Raw genomic sequence first — 15,308 nt, 5'->3', positions numbered from 1 at the left:
GCAAGTACACATTTCCCACCATAAATTTATCACCAGGGATTCCTTTAAAACACCAAGCAGCTCAAAACCATCCATGGAATGAGTGAAAGATAGATAACAATATTGAAATACTTGGGTGCATTAAAATGTCTTAACCTGGCCCCACAAAATATGTTCAACTTAGCTCCAGATTCACCTGACTTTCTGTCAGGTAAATTTGCCCAATTGCTTCTACAAAACACTTTAGTTCTTCTGGTCCTGAGGAGGACAACTTGAGACAATAATCACATGTCCCTTGTAGATATCCGAAAATATGTTTTAACCCTTTCCAAGCCACTTCAGTAGGATTACTTTCAAGCCTACTCAATATCCCAACAGAATAACTGATATCTGGCCTACTCCATTGAGAAACGTACATCAGACTTCCAACAGTAGAATGATACAATTCAGAATCTATTTGCTTTGAACGTTCCCCCTCAGGAAAGCATCAGGAATGGACAGTTACGAAGGCATCTGGAGGAGCCCAGGGCCAAAAACAACTCTGCGTCCATTCTCTTCTTCCATATATCTGGCTGCACACAAACAGGCTAACACCTTCCTGTTTTTATAACAGCAGCCACAAGTTTTACTTCGCCTTCCTTTACATCTTCGTTGCCCCGCATCCCACCCACCCAGAAGCCAGAGAGTTTTCCTGGCTTGTTCTATCAAGGGCCGTATCTTCCATCCAATTGTGCTGTGAAAATCCATAGAGAAGGATAATGCAGTTTGCTACTTAAGTCCAAAAGGTAGGCAAATTCCAAGACGAGATTGGAAATGTACATGGAAAGAACAAGAAGTAAACGTTTCCCATGCTTAAGGCAATTACTGGCTTGTAGGAATCGCGAGAAGTCTTGCCTGTTTTGTGCTCGCCTGCTGGCACATGTGTTTGCAATTGGGTGTGCATGCGGAAAGCAAAAGTCAGTTTATCCACCTTCCATTCATTGCCTAGTTGATTGCATAGTTTATTGCCCCATCCTTTCCCATACCATCAGACGCAGAAGGCTGGAGGGGTCACAGCAGTTATTGCGCTTCTTGTTTCTGTTAAATATGGCAAGGAATTCCACGAATGTGTCCATCATATGGAAACTGTCCCTACTGAAGTGAGAGCATTGTATCTCAAATTAGGCCAGCTACATTGGGCAGAGCTTCAGATAACAGAAATATGGAAGAGGCCTGGGTATCATGTTGCAGAAAGAATCTTCTAAGAACATCAAAAAAACAGGATAGCTATCAATAAAGCAGCCTGTTTTTAGTATCACAATGCATTGCTTTGATTGCATAAAAGCACATTTCAGTGGTCTCTGATAATTGCTGGAGATGAAATGTGCCCCTCTTTTTGTATTCCAGGGAATTATTGCAGCTTTTAACCCACCCACCCCAAATTTTGCAGATATCTATGCAGGAGCAGACTCCTTATTAGCCAGGAGCCAAGTACACAAGCCACATATTTTGTTTAGGTGAATTACAGGTGAACAACCAGAGCTACTTCCTCCAGTTGATCTAGCTGATAGTTGAGCCTTAGGCTAGGCAAGACTCTCTTCAGATGATCAGCTGATTGCTGGTGCTTGCAAGTCTGCCGACGAATAGGACTTCAAAGCATCCTGCAAATGCCTTCCTGATTCAATCACAACCTGTGCCCACCCCATTCAGACGTCAGGTGTAGGGTAAGTTGTGTGGCTTTGCTCAGATGTCCTAGCAAGCCAAATATTTCCTCATTTCTTTGATTTATAGCCTGCACTTTGCTCGGAGGAGTCCAAGGCGGGAATGGGGAGGCCTGACTCGGCCCACCGCCCAGAGTTTCTCCACCCCTGCCTCAGAGAGCCCAAAGAAGGAAAGTTTGCAAGGACAAATGTGACCGCTTCCAGCACTGCAGATTATCTGGGCCATGCGATTGATGCTAATGTTCTTCGCAAGACAGCAGGAAAGGTCAAAGCCATAACGGATATCTCTGATAGTGTATAAATCAGTCGAGTTCTTCTATTACAGATGACTCATTCCTCTTCTGGCTACAGTCCTAAAGCTTCTCCGTGATTTTGTAAGTCAAGGAATATCCTGAACAAGGAAAAGCTTTCTGAAAGTCATGTACCTGGAACTAGTGCCTTGGAAAAATCTCTGCTGGTAGTTTTTCATTACATATTTGTTCTCTGAGTTGCGGGGAGCATGACCTAGAAAACAGCTGCTGTGCACTTATTCCTGGTGGTAGGAGACCTCCCTGTTGGCAGATTTTCATGCCAAGTGTCATTCCATTTGCCCTGCAATGCTGTCCCTCTCCCAGAAACCAGAACCCCCAGCAACCAAGAGACTGACATACTACTGTATTGGGCTGTGGTTTTCATTGGGGCAATAACTTTATGTGTAAATTGGAAAATGGACTTTAGCACTCACAGAAGCTTGAGCCCTTTATGTAAGGTAAAGGTAAAGGTACCCCTGCCCATACAGGCCAGTCTTGCCAGACTCTAGGGTTGTGCGCTCATCTCACTCTATAGGCCGGGAGCCAGCGCTGTCCACAGACACTTCCGGGTCACGTGGCCAGCGTGACAAGCTGCATCTGGCGAGCCAGCGCAGCACACGGAACGCCGTTTACCTTCCCGCTGGTAAGCGGTCCCTATTTATCTACTTGCACCCGGGGGTGCTTTCGAACTGCTAGGTTGGCAGGTGCTGGGACCGAACGACGGGAGCGCACCCCGCCGTGGGGATTCGAACCGCCAACCATGCGATCGGCAAGTCCTAGGTGCTGAGGTTTTAGCCACAGCGCCACCCGCATCCCTTGAGCCCTTTATGAGTGCTTGCAAAAGAATTGAAAGGACCTGTAGGAGCTGCCGCTGACACCCAGCTCTACTGTCTCCACCTTCCCTTGCCCCAGCCTAATCCTGAACAGTTTCCTGTAGAGCTCTGGGAAGCAGGGGTGGAGTGGAGCAGAGTCAGGCTGTGTCGTGAGCCCTGATGTGATTGAGCTTGTGATGGCAGGCTCCAATGCGAGAGAGGAAGAAATGGAAGTGGTGGGAACTTGGGTTGGAGGAGCAGGGCTCTCCGCTTTCCAGCCTGACTTCTATCACTTTGGAAGGGGAAGCAGGGATACTGGCTCCCCCCTCTGACCTTCCTCTGGAACAGAGAACCTCATTGGAGGCTGAGGAGGGCTTTGATCAGCTATGAGGAGGGGAGCCTCAACAGGAGTCTGAACAATGGAATACCTTTGCAGATGGAGCATGCAGTTTCAACCTAGACATTCCTTTAAGGCCACACCTCATCTTTCAAAGCTGGTCGAAGGGGTGGTGAAACTTGTTGGGACAGCCTCATAACATTTGTCCAGTTCTAAGCTGCCTGCCCTGCCCCTGATCTCTTGATCCGTGACTCCTCGGCACTGTGTCTGCTGCCGAGCCTGTACCTTCACTTTCCTGAACAAGGATCTCTTCCTTACTTACAAGAGCCTATGTCTGCGTGTGTTGGGCAGAAGGCAGGAACAAAGCGACACCACTTTTTTCAGAACAGATGAAGGACTATAATGTCATCTGCCGGTGCGCTATTTTCTGATCCGCTGCATGCCAAATAAGCCAAGTGGAGGAAGAGGCAGGTTAAAACACATAGCAAAGGTTTAGAGTGCCACTTTTATCTGGACAGCTTTCAGCATTTTTAGTGTGTCCAAAATGTCACGGAATAGTGAGTAAAGTTTCCAACTCACCAGAACTTTTCATCTGGCTGTATGTGAAGCAATATATGGGAGGCAGCAGGTGAGCACTGGGAGAGGGGGAGCGGGCTTAATATTGAAGTCATAATGTGTTGAAAATTTGGATGCAACACAGGTTACACAAAAGCAAATTGAGCTGCACCCAATCTTCCAACACCCCTTCAATACTTGAGCACCTGGATAGCTCACTATTCACAGGATGCAACCTAAGGTGTATTAGTCTAAGGTTCACAGGATAGAGAGGTTACCATAGAGGTGCAAGGTACAGGCATAGTATACAAATCTGGAAGTCCTTTATTTTGTCTCTTTTAACTCCATGCGAATGGCTTTCTGCAATCTGAGTAGCACCCAAACTTACAATGTAAACTCTGCATTGGTCAAAAGTCAATAGGGCCATGCCTTCTATGGGATGTCCATTCAACACTCTGCAATCCCGTAGCCAATGCTTGTTTGGGTTCACGTGTCTCTTTACAGCCACCAGAGAGCGCTCTGTTCTCACACATATCATTGGCAGCCTTAAGTCAGCAGTAGAGTTGAATGGCCAAATTTCGGAGTGTGTCTGTCTGTCTGTGTATCCCTCTCTCTCCCAGCCCTGCATACACATGCCTCAGACGAACTCTGCTCTTGGAAAGTTTCTTAAGCCTCTGGAAGTCCTGGCAGACAAACAGCTTATGAGCCAAAGAAGGAGCATGACTCTCCACATCACCATCCTGCCAGCAATCTGCAAAGCTGTCTTAATGTATCACTGTCTGGTGCCAAGCAGGGATACCCACCCACTCTCACCTGCCCACAGTCCCCAAAGGGATCATGGGGAGCCATGTCCCTAAAGCTTAAGAGGCATTGTTTTTACTGTGCTGGAGAGAAGCAAACCTCTCTCTGGGAGGGCTGGAGACAAGTTGAAATGGAGCCATGGCTCAGATTCTTGAACCTACTGTGTCCTTTTTCCATTGAGAGGAACATACTTGTGCCCCTTCCAGCCTGGCTTTTCATTCCCTCCTTTAAGCTGTAGTGAACTTTTCCCATCTTCCCCCGAAGGCCTGCTGCTTATCACAGGCTCTGAGGAGGAACAAGGAAGAAATTGATTCAGTTCACGGTTAAAGGGGATTCTCTCAAACCCACACCTTCTGAAACAATATGAGCACCAAAACACAGCCATTTATTTTTAAAACGGATGAAAATTAACCCACGTTTTAGTGTGGATTTAGAGTGAATATCTCCTAATAAACACATTTTTGAATGCAGTTTTGACAAATGTACACGTTTTGCAAGCAAGCAATTGCATTGCAAGCAATGTCCCCTAATGTGTGTGTGGGGGGGGAGCATTGTGTTTGGCAACTGAAGAGGGATCTGTCAGTTGGTAGAACATGAGTCTCTTAATCTCAGAGTTGTGGGTTCAAGCCCCACATTGGGCAAAAGATTCCTGCATTGCAGGGGGTTGGACTAGATGATCCCTGTGGTCCCTCCCAACTCTATACCATACTATGATTCTATGGTTGTTCAAAATTCACACTTACCCACATTTTGCAATGCAGTTTTCCAACCAAACCATGAATTTATCTGAATCCCATTGATGATTATTTTATGCATTTCTAAAAGAAAAGGTTTTGTGGATTTTAGCTGTTTTGTTGATAATTTTATCATGCATATAGCTTAGAGGGGCTTGTGCTTAAAAGAAGGGGAATATATTTAGGGAGTGGCTTTGGGGCACCTCCAGATATCCAGCAATGGGGAGGAAAGTCATTCTAAACCAGGCACCTCATGAGTATCATAGAACTGTAGAGTTGGAAGAGATCATGAGGGTCTTAGAGTTCAAAAACAGGAAGGAGGGATACGTCTTGTTTTCTGAGCCTCTCTAGGGGCTCCTGCAGACATCCTTTTTTGGGGGGGGTGTATGTATGATTTGTGCTCATGATACAAAGGACTTGAGGCAAACATGCTGCTTTGTTTCCAATTGGTCCATGTCCCATAACTTCCTACTGGAATCCTGTCACCACAAAGTTTCTGGCAGGGGGCTAGAGTCGTGCTTTCGTTGCAGCATGGCTCAAGAGTGCCCCATCAGACAGCAAAAATGTGGGGGAGCATCACAGAACGAATAAAGCAGAATGACATGTGGATGGCCCAATATAAGATCACTACCAATGCACTGTTATTGCTTCAATGGCATGTTGCAGAATACAACCACTGGTATGGAGAGGCCCTTAGACCAAGTCAAATTGTGCCCATTTAGCTTAGTATCATAGTGAGGGCCACCAACTTGGACAATTATAAAAGGTGATTAGGGGATTATGCTATTAATAGCTGCCAGTCATGATGGCCATATATTTCCTCTGTTATCAGAGGCAAGACACTATTTTGAATGTGTAGCTCCGGTGCTGAGATAACAACATAGTAACAAGCACGGCAATACATCCTTCAACACATATCATTTGTTGTGATTCCCTTTCCCTCTACACTTTAACTTTCTAGATCGCTTAAACGAAGGCCGTGTTTCTGATCCACTTCATTGACACCTTGTAGGTGGCAACATACTGATATCTACTATATTGTATGAATGCAGCCACATAGCCTCCAACATTTCTCAGATGAAACTAGAGACGTCCCCTCCAACATTTATCCAATGAAAATAGGGACATCCTAAGGAAAAGTGGGACATTCCGGGATCAAATCAGAAACCAGGACAGCTTCTCTAAATCAGGGACGTCCCTGGAAGATAGGGACACTTGGAGGGTCTGACACAGGGTCTGGCTGTGGTTGCCAGAATGGTGACTGTGGGTACCATCAGGCCCTCTGGGGCTTCCCATGGTGCCCAGAAAGGCTTTCTGCCCGTTCTGCACTCCCTGCCAACTATGCTATCACGTGGCAAAAATTCCCTTCACTTGAAAAACGCATAAAGCTGAGAGAGGAAGGGTTTTGCTCTTTCACACTTCAGCTCTATGTGCTTTTCAAGGCTGAGATTGACACCTGAAAGGTGGGTCATAAATTTAATCATCTTCATCACTGGACCCTCACCCTGGCACTCTCTTCCTGCTTCCTTCTTTGGCATCTCTGGAATGAATGTATCCTTTTATAGATCTTGTTCATGTCTCCCCTTCCCCCTTTTCTCTCCTTTCTAAATTAAATGACCACAAATGTTGTGGTAAAAGATGGTAGGGCCCCCTGATCATTTTGGTAAATGGAAAGGAGCATCCTCGCATGTGGGAAATGTGTGGTGTCAGATTACATGATCGAGTAGGTGGATCAGCACATCAAAGGATCAGTACACTAGGTCATAAATCTCATGAATTGGGGCGGCAAACTGCATCAGCCATGCTGAGAGCATACTGCAGAATAATTGCCTATGTATATTACATGACAATGTCAGCGACATCATCCCAAATGCAGAGCAACATTTCCAATCTAGCTCTGAACAAATCTCAAAACCATTGTTCCCTTCTTAGCAATGGCAAAAAATGAATGTGAGCATTTGTTGGCTAGGTTTAGCTCAGCTCTATTGAAAAGTCATTTCCTGGAAATATTATGAGTTTTATTTCTGAAAATGTCTCCTGCTAAACATGGACAGCATAGAAAATATTTGCATTCTCCACTAAATCCCATGTTTGAGGAACTTGTGTTTTGCATTACTTCTCTCCTGGAGGAGCACATCCATGGCAGAAATCTCACTCTCCAGAGCCAGGCAGCTCTACAGGAGAGCTGGAAATAAAATCCTCACAAGAGAACATAAGAAGAGCCTGCTGGATCAGGCCAATGGTCCATCGAGTCCAGCATCCTGTTATCACGGTGGCCAACTAGATGTCTGTGGGAAACCATTAAAGAATTCAAGCTCAAGAGGCCTCTCCCCTCCTGTGGTTTCCAGCAGCTGGTATTCAGCACATTGCGGTCTCCCAACATGGAGGCAGAGCATAGCCAGCATGGCTAGTAGCCATCAATGGCCCTCTCCTCCATGATTTTGTCTAATGCGCTTTTAAAGAATGGTGTGCCATGCTTAAGTTTACTTTAAAAAGTTCACTTTAAAAAACCTTTACAATCAGTGATAAAGACAGGTCAGAATGGAAATTGCAGCCTTTTCAGGGACATGGGTGGTGCTATGGGTTAAACCACAGAGCCTAGGACTTGCCGCTCAGAAGGTCGGTGGTTCAAATCCCCACAACGGGGTGAGCTCCTGTTGCTCGGTCCCTGCTCCTGCCAACCTAGCAGTTCGAAAGCACATCAAAGTGCAAGTAGATAAACAGGTACCACTCTGGCAGGAAGGTAAACGGCTCTGGTTCGCCAGAAGCAGCTTAGTCATGCTGGCCACATGACCCGGAAGCTGTACGCCGGATCCCTTGGCCGATAAAGCGAGATGGGCACCGCAACCCCAGAGTCAGTCACGACTGGACCTAATGGTCAGGGGTCCTTTTACCTTTACCTTTTATGTCCCTCGTGGGGGAGAAGTCTGCCTTGTTACAGATGCAGTAGGCTGAAATTCATCAGGTCTAACAAGTGATAGGGAAATTGCTGCAATAAACATTTGGCCGGACTTAGGTGAGGGAAAGGCGCCATTTTGTCTTCCATCTCATGCAGGAAGATGGCTTTGGGCTGGCCCTGCACAGTTTGAAAACTGCTCCTTAAATAATGGAACCATGAGGAGACATGTCACAGACTAAGGGAAGATCCAGATCAGAGAAGTCCTTAAAAGGAAGTCTGCCCTGTTGTGCTTCTCAAAGAGTTTTTTCTTTGCCTGCACATGTGGAAGTGGCTTGGTGACGAGGAATCAGACCAGCTCAAATGGCCTCACTCCACTTTGAGTGTCAGGCATGGAGCCAGAAAGAAAGGGAGTCAATTCCATAGTTCGCTTTGCTCTGGAGGGTCTGTGGGCCTCCCATGAAATACCAGAAAACCTCCTGAGTCAGCAGCTCACTCCTACTCTTGGAGTAGTCGAGTTTCCCAGACGGATGCAGTAACTTGACTCTGCTCCTGGCTCAGGGCAGCCACCAGCTGATAAAAAAAATCCCTGCCTGGACTATTAATAAAGCCTATTTTGGGTTCAGAAGAAACCAGCCTGACTGATGAATCCCCTTGGCTCAGAGGCTCCAAATGAGGGCTGCCGGGTTATTCTTTCTTTATTCAATAGAAGCTGGAATGATGCTAATGGAGTATGTATGAGAGAGAGGGAGGGAGGGAGCAGGGTCTGGTCCTGTTATGAGGTAGCGTGAGACAGCTGCCTCAGGCGGCAAATTCTGAAGGCTGGAAAGCAGCTAGAAAGCAGTGCCATGTGTTCTGCCCTGCAGACCCTAAGTTAGCTTGCTGCCTTATCATGTCTGGCACACCAATGAGGCAACCTGAGGCAGCTGCTTTGGGTGGCATGACCAGGACATGGGCCTGGATCTGTTGGTTAGGAGCACTGGTAGTACAGCTGGCCTCAGGGACCAAAAGGTCTCAGAGTGGCCCTGGTGGTGATGGTTGGACTACAGCACAGCTGAGGTAAAGGCCCTTGGAAAATTGAGTCTACTCTCTTTCAGCCAGGCAACCTGGCTCAGCCAAAGAATTCTCCCTAGCAACAGTACAGTAGCTCCCTGTTCAGTACAGTACCTCTGAGCTGAGATTGTGTTGCATTTACAGCAGTAATTCACCTCATATGCTTTGTAGGAAAGTGGCATATAAGTTCAACATCATCGTCAGCTTCATAACAACTACAGCAGGCATTGCCAAGCACTTAAAGCAGATTTGGTTCAATGTGACAGCATTGCTACAGAACGGCTCAGTCCTGGACTATGGTTCTTAAAGTTATTAATGGCATGTTCAGTTAAACCAATGAGAATATCATCAGTGTGCATGAGAAGCTCACAATCTAAATTTTGGTACAAGTTGCTTCTAGGATATACACTAGCATTGCTCTAGTACTTTATAAAGACCTTCTCTTAGAATACACTGCCTTGCCTTGCAGAGGAATCGGGACCTTGGTTGCAATAAATCTTGAATCCCTTTGACCATTCCCTTCTGCACCACAATCTGATATGTAATACCTGGTCTCGTGCATAGTATTGCCAGCTTAAGAGCAAATTATGAAAAACCTCCAGTAATGTAATGAACTCACAACTCATAAAGGTTCTGGTGTCCTTAATAGCTGTTGGGCAGGAAGAAGCTCAACAGCTTAAGACCTGGAAATACAATCATGGGAAAAGCTTCACTTGTTGGCATTCTGTCTTGTGGACAATGTATTACTGGTGTGTGGGCCCTGATTTAATTTTTGGGCCCTCTACTACAACAAAGAAAGATACAAATTTGCATATTTCTGCATATACATGCAAATTTTATGCACATTTTTGCCCTTGGTTGTGGGTGAGGCAGAGGGCCTAATACACATATATCAGACCGAGGAAATCCTGTTGGCAGCCTTGTAGCCACTTGTGTAGCAAGGGTAGATGGGTAGCACAAAAATCTATAGCTCAGGAATCCTAGGACATAGTTATTGAATACCTTTACCAGCAAATAAAGAGAGAGAAAGGTCCATATGAATGTCCTCTCTTATATTGTCATTGTATAAAAACAAAATGAATTCCATTAGTGTTCAAATGCCTTTTTCTTTTGTCTTCACTCTCACCTCTCACACAGCTAAATGAATTTATTAAGCTTATCTACCCATTGGGGGATTTCTTTTCTTCGGAAGGAATCTTTGCCCAAGACTTCTGCTGCTCCTTATTCTCACTCGAGTGGAGGTGGAATCTGTTGTGACTGAGACATTACTTGTTAGGCAAGTGTTTTTTATCTTGGAGGAAAAGGGTAGCAGCCTGCATGCTGGTAAGCACCCGCCACACAAATGAAGTGCGACCTCTGTGCTCCTGCCAGTTTTCCATTGCAGCCTTGCGTGAGACCACACTTGGATGGCCCTCGAGGTAAGCATGACTGGAAGAACAAGCGGTCGTTTCTTCTGCCGCTTCTCCAACAAGTGGGAGTTGATTACAGCCACTCAGCCTTGGATATGAAGAATGTGTACTATAAAACAAGGGTTTCCAACAGTTATCTGATGCTTGCAGGTATCTCAATTTGTTCTCCCTTAAGAGGAAGCCTTTGTTCCGCCTTCATCCACAATAAGTAACAAAGAGGGTCAAACTACATGTTACACTTACAGTGCAGCATGTAGCTACATATCCTTCATTTTAGGCACGTTACAGGGAAGGGAGACAGTGGCAGAAAAGGCTTGTCTCTTTTCTTCCTACTGCAGTCAAAGCTAAACTCACTGTCTGTGGACAGCTGCAATGCTTGGGGAGGGGCAAATGTCTTACTGACACCAATCAGAAGTTTTTTTCCTAAACATGAAAGCCACACAAAGGGGAAATGTTGGCTCTGACTGTGTCAGGGAGGGAAAAGTCTCCCTTCCCTGTGTGATTTCTTTTGCTGCTCCTTGCAAAGGAAATGAGATGGAGATATAGGCCACTTCCAGACAACCTGCTTATTGAGCATTCCTCCTCATTTGTTTTCAGGGAGGTTAGACTATCAGCTTGTTCATGCTGGAGCAAAATGTAGCACTGTGGCTCTAAAACTTGACTAATCCTAGCCTATTGACTAACATTACGGTATTTGCAGTCTATTTATGGGTAGGCAGCGAGGGTGGTCAGCTTTTGGGAACCATACATAGGAAAATCTGGCCTGCACACTTTCTTGTTTTCTTTAAGGGGGGGCCATACACACCTGCTCACACCCCCATATTGGAAAAAGGCCGTGGAGAGCAGAGGAGGAGCGTCTGAGGGAAAGGGGAGGAAAACATTGTCCAAATGCATTCCACAAACTCCACCTACGGCTGTGGCTGGCAAGCAGCAGTGGAACAGCAACAAGATGGAAATGTGCCCAATTTCCACACAGACAAAATCATATCCTTATGACCTGAGTGTGGAAGCATGCTTGGTCTGCCTTTTAGATGTGTAACTGCAGTTTTCTGACTTGACATTAATTCCAACATCTTTATCATAAGGTTTTAATCATACATTTTGAAATCAGCTAATAGGAACTGAAAAAATATCTGTGGAGGAGTTGGGAAAACCAGGCAACGAGCTCAAGAGTCACATTTTTAGGACTCTAAAAATAGAGAAATCAAACAATGATGAGGGGAATAAAAATATACAAGTGAACAGCTGTAATTGAACACCAGTTGTTACATTAATTTTTTTTGTGTGGAATCTGGTTGGCTCAGGCCACTGTTTAATCTAAAAGATCCTTAGGAATGGAAGTCTTTTTCAGGCCAATTTGACTTGGCTGGGAAGGTCTGGAATGTGCTCTTCCCACATCCCTCCCGCTTAAGCAAGCGGACTGCGGCACAGAGCCTGATCCCTCTGTCTCCTTCTATTGTTGCCATGTGCCGTCAGCTTCTCTTTTAGCACATCTGCTTGCTTGAGATGGAAACCGAGGAACAAAATAGCCAAAGCCTCTCTCTTTTGAGAATGCAAGACACATTTGCCATAAGGAGGAATCCATGTAAGGGCCGGGCCAGGAGGGGGTGAGCCCATCACAAAAATGCCTTACATTCACATTTGAGTGCTAAATGTATTCCAACTGCCAGAATGGAGGGGGGGAGCATCTTGCGATTCTTGGCTTTTGCTTCTCATTGGCCTTCCTTTTTTCTGGATACAGAGAAAAGCTCACCAAGTATGTGTCTTTTAATATTCACCATTGTTGTTTAGTCGTTTAGTCGTGTCCGGCTCTTCGTGACCCCATGGACCAGAGCACGCCAGGCACTTCTGTCTTCCACTGCCTCCCGCAGTTTGGTCAGACTCATGCTGGTAGCTTCAAGAACACTGTCCAACCATCTCGTCCTCTGTTGTCCCCTTCTCCTTGTGCCCTCAATCTTTCCCAACATCAGGGTCTTTTCCATGGAGTCTTCTCTTCTCATGAGGTGGCCAAAGTATTGGAGCCTCAGCTTCAGGAACTGTCCTTCCAGTGAGCACTCAGGGCTGATTTCCTTCAGAATGGATAGGTTTGATCTTCTTGCAGTCCATGGGACTCTCAAGAGTCTCCTCCAGCACCATAATTCAAAAGCATTAATTCTTCAGCGATCAGCCTTCTTTATGGTCCAGCTCTCACTTCCATACATCACTACTGGGAAAACCATGGCTTTAACTATACGGGCCTTTGTTGGCAAGGTGATGTCTCTAGGTATGTTCTCCTTGTTTTCCCATGACTCCTCCTCTGTTCTTATGACCTCCCATTTCATGTGTGTCTCCGAAAGTGCTGTTGGTGCTGTCTCCCTCCCTCTACCATTGGTGTGCATGTGTGAAAGGCAGAAATGCAGTTTAAAATGCGCTTGTATCCAGTCTTTAAATCCTATCCGTGACCATACAGGTACCGTAAGTAGATTTACAGTCAAATTTTCAGCTGTCCTGCATTTTTTGTATCACCTGTGGGAAGGGCCTCGTGCATCTCAGCAGTGAAGACATCCCACAGCACTTGTGAAAAGCTCACCTCTATGCTACCACAAGCCAATCACCTTCAGACCATGGCAAGACTAAGCAGGTTCCATTAACACAGACCTGATTCTGCTGCAGTGCATGGCATTGGCAACATTTTGTACTGGGAAAGAATAACTTGTGAACTGGGGAAATGTTCATATACTGAAGCAAGAGAAGATTCACAAGTGATAAGTAACACATTTTAGAATGCACGTGAGATGTCTGCCCTCATTTTCTAACTCAGTAGGATCAAAACAACACACACTCATGTCGACTACTGCCTTGGAAATTAGGTACTGATCTTTATCTGACTCTGAAGTGAAAGATCCACCTGAAAGGGGATCTGGAGCTGTATTCTAAAATCCTGATTATGGAAAATGAATGGGGAGTGGTGTGTTAAAAATAGAACATTATTTTCCTCTGATACCTGTACAATTGAATCTGTGGGATTTGTTTAACACTGCTCGACAACTGGAGGCTATGAAAATTTGTTCCATCTACATGCAATATTTTTTAATTGCTGCATATGATGGATACACAGTAGCTGAACAGAAGAATATCAGTTTCCACTAGCAATGCACCCCATCAGAGAGCTGTGAGGTTGATCCCAGACTGTACAATAAAGCATTTCTATATTGCCTGAGCCTGAGATGGTGATTGTTGCTCTCTGCTATTTGGTACATTTCATTCAAAGCTTGCAAGATAATTGCATCTGCTTTGCTGTTTCAGTCTGAAAATGAGGGTAGGGGAAGAGTTACTGCAGCTCCAGATGTGGTATTGCTTTTCTTCTAACCATTCGGCAGAGAGAGAGAGAGAGAGAGAGAATCCAAAAAGCCTGGTTGTTATGGCAACAGCATCTCTGAAACTGATCTTGTGTCGTGGGCGGTGGCAACTTCCTAGCTGAGAAGATGAACTGAAGCCTAGTGACTATATTAGGTGCTGTTGTCAGAAATCTATTGGTGAAGGAGATAACTCATTCAGTTTCACAGAGTTTACTGAATTACTTCAAAACTGTCTGAACTGTGGGAATTGGACTCTCATTCCCATTTGCAGAAGATGAAGAAGACAGGCCTGGGTCGTTTGATCCTTTAATTAGTTCTCTTTCCCCCCCCCCCCATAAAAAACTATGCAACACATTCTCTTTTAAAGTTTAAAGAACAAACAATATTTTCTTAGTGTATTTGCAGTTGCAGATTAAAATATATACAACGCAGGTGAATGTTTCTTAAATTGCTAATGTGTCCCACATAGACTATTAGGCAGACAGCAGCACAACACATCTGCTGCTCTATTAAGACTGTTCTACTAACTGCCATAACTATACCGACTGAAAATAACTACCACAGAGTGCATGATGTCATAGAGCTCTACAGTTCTTGCAATTAATCTTTTACATATGCATGAACTACACCTGAAAGGAGGGAGAGAGAGGGGGGGAGGGAGAGAGAGAGAGAGGGAGATGGATGGATCTATTATTTCAAATTTTCAGGTTCTGTGGGGGGAAATGGTGCAGTTAGGTAATTTTAGACTTTATTGTCTTATGTTGAGGTCTCTTCAGATGGTGTAAAGCATGGGTACGCAAACTAAGGCCCAGGGCCCGGATCTGACCCAATTGCCTTCTAAACCCGGCCCACAGACGGTCCAGGAATCAGCGTGTTTTTACATGAGTAGAATGTGCCCTTTTATTTAAAATGCACCCCTGGGTTATTTGTGTGGCCTGCCTGGTGTTTTTACATAAGTAGAATGTGTCCTTTTATTTAAAATGCATCTCCGGGATATTTGTGAGGCATAGAAATTTGTTCATTTTCTCCCCCAAAAAATATAGTCCGGCCCCCCACAAGGTCTGAGGGACAGTAGACCAGCCCCCTGCTGAAAAAGTTTGCTAACCCCTGGTGTAAAGGAACAGCACTTCCGCTTCTGCCAAAACTGCCCTAGGTTCAAGCCAGGTGTAAATGCATTTGATAGTCTAACACCACCTCCCCTTTAGCGCAAGGCAGAGAGGAGTTTCCAGGGCTACAGTGGTACCTCGGGTTAAGTACTTAATTCGTTCTGGAGGTCCATTTTTAACCTGAAACTGTTCTTAACCTGAAGCACCACTTTAGCTAATGGGGCCTCCTGTTGCTGCCACGCCACCAGAGCACAATTTCTGTTCTCATCCTGAAGCAAAGTTCTTAACCCGAGGTACT

At 45.3% G+C, this 15,308-nt stretch overlaps 1 long non-coding RNA gene across 1 annotated transcript; it reads right to left on the bottom strand.

The window, feature by feature from the left end:
• Nucleotides 1–4,101: 4,101 nt before the first annotated feature.
• Nucleotides 4,102–14,435, bottom strand: LOC309373356. Its single transcript, XR_014169993.1, has 3 exons — nucleotides 13,454–14,435; nucleotides 9,777–9,840; nucleotides 4,102–4,759 (listed from the first exon to the last, which is right to left on the bottom strand). It is a non-coding gene; the product is annotated as an uncharacterized lncRNA (long non-coding RNA).
• Between the last annotated feature and the right edge of the window lie 873 nt (nucleotides 14,436–15,308).

The sequence above is a fragment of the Podarcis melisellensis genome (genome assembly GCF_964234715.1).
Source record: "Podarcis melisellensis genome assembly, chromosome: 1".
Classification (NCBI taxonomy): Eukaryota; Metazoa; Chordata; class Lepidosauria; order Squamata; family Lacertidae; genus Podarcis; species Podarcis melisellensis.
The sequence above is the reverse complement of the archived record's forward strand: the minus strand, read 5'-3'. Positions and strand labels throughout refer to the sequence as shown.